Raw genomic sequence first — 7,315 nt, 5'->3', positions numbered from 1 at the left:
TGACGATTTGGTGCCTCAGTGAGAGAGTGTCGGTTCGAATCCCGGATGGGACTAGAAATTGTTCTTTACTGAGGAAGTGTTATCCCAAATATCACATTCGTTACATTAGACCACTTTCTAAATGGCATTGTATGTTTAAGTTAGCTGGTCGTCTTGGTGATATTCTTCTGGATCCAATGACTTTGCTTTGGCAACTGCTTCAACATCCTTGGATCCATCTGTAAATATCGAATTGCCAGCAGTGTAAGAGGTGAGGTGAAATGTGGTTTAACGTTGCATCCAAGATTGTTGCACTTATATGGCGACGTGTATGCACGTGTGTGCGGCCACATGTACTAGTCCGGACTGATGCCGATTTTATAGTGCTCACCCCAATAAAATATGCAGCAGTTTGACATAAATCATCTTTTCACTTCTTTTGGTATGACGCGGCCGGGGATCGAACCCCGGACCTTCCGCTCTCTGGGGCGGACGCTCTACCACTGGACCACGGAGGGCTTCTTGCCGGCCTTTGTTGTTGGTGGTGAATAAGGTACTGTGACGTCACAGACCTGACAGGACGGAGCAGAGAGTCTAGGAACGAGAGGCAGGACCGCCATGATGGCCGGTGTCAGCTGTAGAGTGAGTGAGTGAGTGAGTGAGTATGGTTTGACGTCGCTTTTAGTAATATTCCAGCAATATCAAGGCCGGGGACACCAGAAACAGGCTTCACACATTGTACCCATGTCGGAAATCCAACCCGGGTCTTTGGCATGACGGGCGAAGGCTTTAACCACCAGGCTACCTGGTCGCCCCGTTAGCTGATGAAGGGGGCCAGAAGGAGAAATGAGTGATGGCGCCCGCCGCTTATACAATGTGCTGCTTGACGCCGCACGCAGTACACCGCCATGATACGGCGACCTGCAAAAAAACAACAAGACCAAGTGATGGACCAGACGATCAGGTGATGGATCAGACGATCAGGTGATGGAACAAATGTGATGGACCAGACGATCAGGTGATGGAACAAATGTGATGGACCAGACAATCAGGTAAAAGACCACATGATCAAGTGATGGAACAAATGTGATGGACCAGACGATCAAGTGATGGATCAGACGATCAGGTGATGGAACAAATGTGATGGACCAGACGATCAAGTGATAGACCAGACAATCAGGTAAAAGACCACATGATCAAGTGATGGACCAGACGATCAGGTAAAAGACCACATGATCAAGTGATGGACCAGACGATCAGGTAAAAGACCACATGATCAAGTGATGGACCAGACGATCAGGTAAAAGACCACACGATCAAGTGATGGACCAGACAATCAGGTAAAAGACCACACGATCAAGTGATGGACCAGACAATCAGGTAAAAGACCACATGATCAAGTGATGGACCAGACAATCAGGTAAAAGACCACATGATCAAGTGATGGACCAGACGATCAGGTAAAAGACCACATGATCAAGTGATGGACCAGACGATCAGGTAAAAGACCACACGACCAAGTGATGGACCAGACAATCAGGTGATGGAACAAATGTGATTGAACAAACAATCAAGTGATGGACCAGACGATCAAGTAATAGACCAGACGATGTACCAGAAGATCAAGTGATGGACCAGGCGATCAAGTGATGGACCAGAGTGAGTGAGTTGGGTTGGGTTTAACGCCGGTTTTACCAGTATTCCAGTTATATCACGACGTGTCAGCTTAATGTGGGAGGAAAGCCCAAAGTGATGCAGGTCTCAGACGTTTAACACTTCGGTGAAACCCACAAGCACGGGTATGGTGCTGACAAACCTAGAAACATAATCGGGGCGAACCGGGATTCGAGCCCACAATCATAGGTTATTGGCGTGCCCAAGGGACGCAACTCTGCACAGCGAAGCGCGACGCATTAGACGACTGGGCCACCCGTGCCCCCTTGATGGACCAGACGATCAAGTGGTATGATGGTGAGGTCAGCGTGCAATGATAACAATGTAATGACGAAGCTAATGAGATCAGCAGCGAAGAAGCCAAACAGCAAAGAAGCCAAACAGCGAAGAAGCCAAACGGCGAAGAAGCCAAACAGCAGAGAAGCCAAACAGCGGGGAAGTCAAACAGTGGAGAGGCCAAACAGCGGAGAAGCCACACAGCGGAGAAGCCACATAGCGGAGAAGCCACGCAGCGGAGAGGCCACACAACAGAGAAGCCAAACAGCGAAGAAGACAAATAGAGAAGAAGCCAAACAGTGGAGAAGTTAAACAGCGGAGAAGCCACACAACGGAGAAGTCAAACAGCTGAGAAGACAAACAGTGGAGAAACCAAACAACGGAGAAGTCAAACAGTGGAGAAGTCAAACAGTGAAGAAGTCAAACAGCGGAGAAGCCAAACAGTGGAGAAGTCAAACAGCGGAGAAGACAAACAGTGGAGAAACCAAACAACGGAGAAGTCAAACAGTGGAGAAGTCAAACAATGGAGAAGTCAAACAGAGGAGAAGCCAAAAAGTGGAGAGGTCAAACAGCGGAGAAGCCAAACAGTGGAGAAGTCAAACAGTGGAGAAGTCAAACAGTGGAGAAACCAAACAGAGGAGAAGTCAAACAGTGGAGAAGTCAAACAGCGGAGACGTCAAACAGCGGAGAAGCCAAACAGCGAAGAAGCCAAACAGCGAAGAAGGCCAAACAGCGAAGAAGCCAAACAGAGAAGAAGCCAAACAGTGGAGAAGCCAAACAGCGGGGAAGTCAAACAGTGGAGAAGCCAAACAGCGGAGAGGCCACACAGCGGAGAAGCCACATAGCGAAGAAGCCACACAACAGAGAAGCCAAACAGCAAAGAAGCCAAACAGAGAAGAAGCCAAACAGTGGAGAAGTCAAACAGCGGAGAAGCCAAACAGCGGAGAAGTCAAACAGCGGAGAAGACAAACAGTAGAGAAGTCAAACAATAGAGAAGTCAAACAGAGGAGATGCCAAAAAGTGGAGAAGTCAAACAGCGGAGAAGCCAAACAGCGGAGAAGTCAAACAGTGGAGAAGTCAAACAGTGGAGAAGCCAAACAGTGGAGAAGCCATACATTGGAGAAGCCAATCAGCGGAGAAGCCAAACAGTGAAGAAGTGAAACAGCATAGAAGCCAAACAGCGTAGAAGCCAAACAGCGTAGAAGCCAAACAGCGTAGAGGCTAAACAGCGGAGACGCCAAACAGCGTAGAAGCCAAACAGCGTAGAAGCCAAACAGCGTAGAAGCCAAACAGTGGCGAAGCCAAACAGTGGACACGCCAAATACAAGCGCCAACACCATGTCCTACATAATATCCGACTGTATCAGGAGCATGTGTTCAGGAACCACTATCACATAGTGATGAGACCAGGTGTACCCTGATGAGAGTGTATACATTATACATGCAGAATGCCACACCAAGTGTTATTATATACATTGTACCAAGTCTTGTGACATTCACACACTTCAAGTCCACCTGTTACGCACATATTGAGTGAGTGAGTTAGTATTTAAAGTCACATCGGCAATATTTCAGCCATGACATGAACAAGTTATGCCTTTATATTATATATATAAAAAACTGTCAAGGAAGGACAGTATAACAACCAGCAATATATCACAGATTATAATTGTAAAACTAGTTTATTAGAACAATAAAATGATCAGATTATAACAGACGACACATTATTAAAACGGGCTGTAGATCGCCAGCAACCAAAGTTAGGCCACCATACTAGGGGCCATGGGGACTTACGGTACTACTGCTACCTACATGGTTCCCCAGCAGGATTTACACCATCCCTCTGGCTACTGGCGATGATCAGAAAGATGAGTCAAACAGTTAAAATCAACAATACTACTACGATTAAAATCACATAGAAATGAAAAAATACTTTGAATGATACCGGACTAACGTACCTTCCTAGGGGGACAATTGTTTTACGATACTTCAACCCCCTGTGAAGGGACAGCCACTAACAATCTCAGTTATGAATTCATTCTACCAAATTAAAAATCACTTACTTTATACTATATATATTATAATCAAAATTTATCTATTCTATTTCTTTTAAAAAGCTAATTATGAAATGAGACGAAATATTATTAAAAAGATCCATTATTGATGTTGCACTGAAATATATATCCCTTGTGATAGAAAAATCAATACAGTCAAGCAGTACATGCTTGACTGTGATTCTTTCATCACAAGGGATACAGAATGGAGGATCCTCACCTTTCGTATATATTCATAGTATATCTTGAATGGCCAACACGACATCGTCGCATAATGACCTCATCAAATCTGGAAAGACAACCCAAGTAGGTATAACCGATATTTGGTTTAATTTCATGTAATTTATTGATACCTACTTAGGTGTCCCACTTCTTTTGCATCAGATCTCGGATGTAACATCTGAGCACTGGTTTATAATCATTGTATGGAATTTGAAGTGGTGTCACATATTTGTTGAGTGCTTCTTTTGCAGCAGCATCGGTCATTGTGTTACCAGTTATGCCAACATGACTGGGTAACCAACAGAAAACGATGTCGTATTGGCCAGTAGCAGGATCATTATATAATTCGACAATTTCTATGAAAAGTGGATTGTGACATGCATTATTTTGAATGGCCTGAAGACATGAAATCAGAAAATATGACCAATTGTTTACAGTGGGATTGTTGATTAATGTATTCAAGAGCTGTTAAAATAGCTTTAGATTCTACTGTAAAAATGGAACAAGCATCTGGTAATCTTGACGAGATTGTTTTCGATCCAATGACAGTGGCGCCAGCCACTGAACCACCATCCTTGGATCCATCAGTAAATACAGATCGATAAGTATTGTAGGTATGTCGTAACTGATCATATTTCTGCAGATACATTAAAAGATTAGTTTCTGATTTTTTAGTTTTGTTAATTCCAGATCTACCTGTGGTTTAACCAGTTGCCTCGAGGGAGACGACAGTAATTTGGTGGGAGATATGTTAGTAAGTTTAATGTTTGCAGCAGAAACGTCTGGCTTTATCCTTATGCCAAGGGGCGGAACAAGGGATTGTTTCTTAAGATAGAGATCCTCATACAGAGGATTAAATACGCAGTGATAGGCTGGATTATACGGATGGGAAAACAGTTTAGTAATGTATTGTAAGGATAGTTTCAGGCGACGGTGTTTGAGGGATGGTTCATCGATATCAGCCTGAACATACAAACTATTGATAGAAGTTCTGAAGGCACCATGACATAGTCTCATACCTTGATGGTGGATGGTATTCAATATTTTTAAGTTACTTTTACAGGCTCCACCATAGATGATGGAGCCATAATTTAGTTTAGAGTAAAAGAGTGCTCTGTACAGTTGGAGGAGGGTTTTCTGATACCCTCCCCACTTGGAATTTGAAACGACTTTCAGCAAATCAAGGGCCTTCATACATTTATTTTTCAAATATTTTATGTGCGCTAAAAACGTCAGATGATGATCAAAGATAATGCCCAAGCACTTGGCCTCTTTCAGAACTTTAGTAGGAGTGTTATCTAAAACTAGTTTGGGTTTGTATTTTCTACAAAAATGTATACAATTTGTTTTTGATTCAGAAAATTTAAAACCGTTTTCCAACGACCATTTATTTATCTTATTAAGACACAGTTGTAATTGTCTTTCGATAGTATGCATGTTTTTACCACGACATGATATGTTAAAATCATCCACAAAAAAGTGATCCATTTATTAAATCATTTAAAACTTTGGAAAGACTATTTAATTTTATGCTGAACAATGTAACAGTGAAATACTGCCCTATAAATTGAGGCAAACGGCCTCGTAGTCCAAAATCATGAAAATCTTTTAAAATACCCTGTTTCCATGTAGTGTCATGTTTTTTCTAAATCGAAAAAGATAAACACTGCATGTTGCTTGTTAATAATGGCATTCTTAACAAATGACTCCAGTCTGACCAAATGGTCAACAGTACTTCGTTTTTTCCGAAATCCACACTGAATATTAGTGATTAAATTATTAGATTCCAAGTACCATGTTAATCTATTGTTGACCATGCGTTCCATGGTTTTGCAAACGCAGCTGGTCAATGAAGTAGGTCTACAATTTGAGGGATCAGTAGGATCCCGGCCTGGTTTTGGTATGGGAACAACTATGGCATCATGCCATGAAGACGGAAAGTTGCCAGATGTCCATATGTCATCAAATATTAATAGGAGGGTTTCTATGCATGTTTCTGGTAAGTGTTTTAAGAGTTGATAATGTATGTTATCAGCTCCTGTGACAGTATCATGAGCTTGCCCAAGGGCAGTATGAAGTTCATGAATAGAAAATATTTAATTATAATCTTCCCCATTATCTGATTTAAAATTAATAGGTTTCTTTTCTTGCTGCTGAGGTACATAGTTAAATGAGGAAGAATGTTTAGCCAAAGTTTCACCAATTTTATTTGCCATATCTGTAGTATTTGTCAATAATTCATTCCCATTTTTAAGATGGCGGATGTTAGATTTAGAACTCTTACCTTTAATTCGTTGGATCATGTTCCATACTTTTGGCATACGTGAGTTTATTTTGGAAACAAAATTTCGCCAAGACTGGCGTTTATTTTGTTTAAACGTTCGCGGAGCTTTAGCATTCAAACTTTTAAATTGATTCAAATCATGTACCATAGGATGGCGACGGAAATAATGCTCTGCCTTTTTCCGAACCTTCCGAGCTTGTTTGCAGGTAGAATTAAACCATGGTTTACGTTGTGTGGAATCGTAGAGGACTTAGGGATACATGTATCAGCTATTTTGTTTAGTTCATCAGAGAACAGTTGTACAGGATCAGGGACATAAGGAAACAGGTCAGGGTTTAACTTGTTAGATGAAAGTGTTTCAAACAAAGTGCAGTTGGTTTTGGTGAAGTTCCATCTTGACGATGGAGGAACATCAGATGGAATAACAGTTTTGAGAAAATGGTCACTTCCACACAGGTCGTCATGGACTGACCATTCAAACACATTCAATAGATCAGAATCCACAATTGACAAATCCAGGGAAGAGTATGTACCTGTACCCGGATGTAAATAAGTGTTATAATAAATTATCATTAAAAAGACATAAATTGTTGTTGGAAATAAAATCTTCCAGGACTTTACCTTTATTGTTAGAATGTGCACTTCCCCATAGGGGGTTGTGTCCATTCAAATCACCCATAATGATGCAAGGCTTAGGTAGCTGGTCCTAGAGGGCCTGGAGATCAACATGCTGAAGAGATGAAGTCGGAGGAACATAGATAGAGCACAAATTAAACACAATGTGCAAGGTCACACGGACAGCAACAGCTTGTAGTGGAGTAATCAG

The sequence above is a fragment of the Haliotis cracherodii genome, unplaced genomic scaffold (genome assembly GCF_022045235.1).
Source record: "Haliotis cracherodii isolate W230 unplaced genomic scaffold, xgHalCrac1.p SCAF_46, whole genome shotgun sequence".
Classification (NCBI taxonomy): Eukaryota; Metazoa; Mollusca; class Gastropoda; order Lepetellida; family Haliotidae; genus Haliotis; species Haliotis cracherodii.
The sequence above is the reverse complement of the archived record's forward strand: the minus strand, read 5'-3'. Positions refer to the sequence as shown.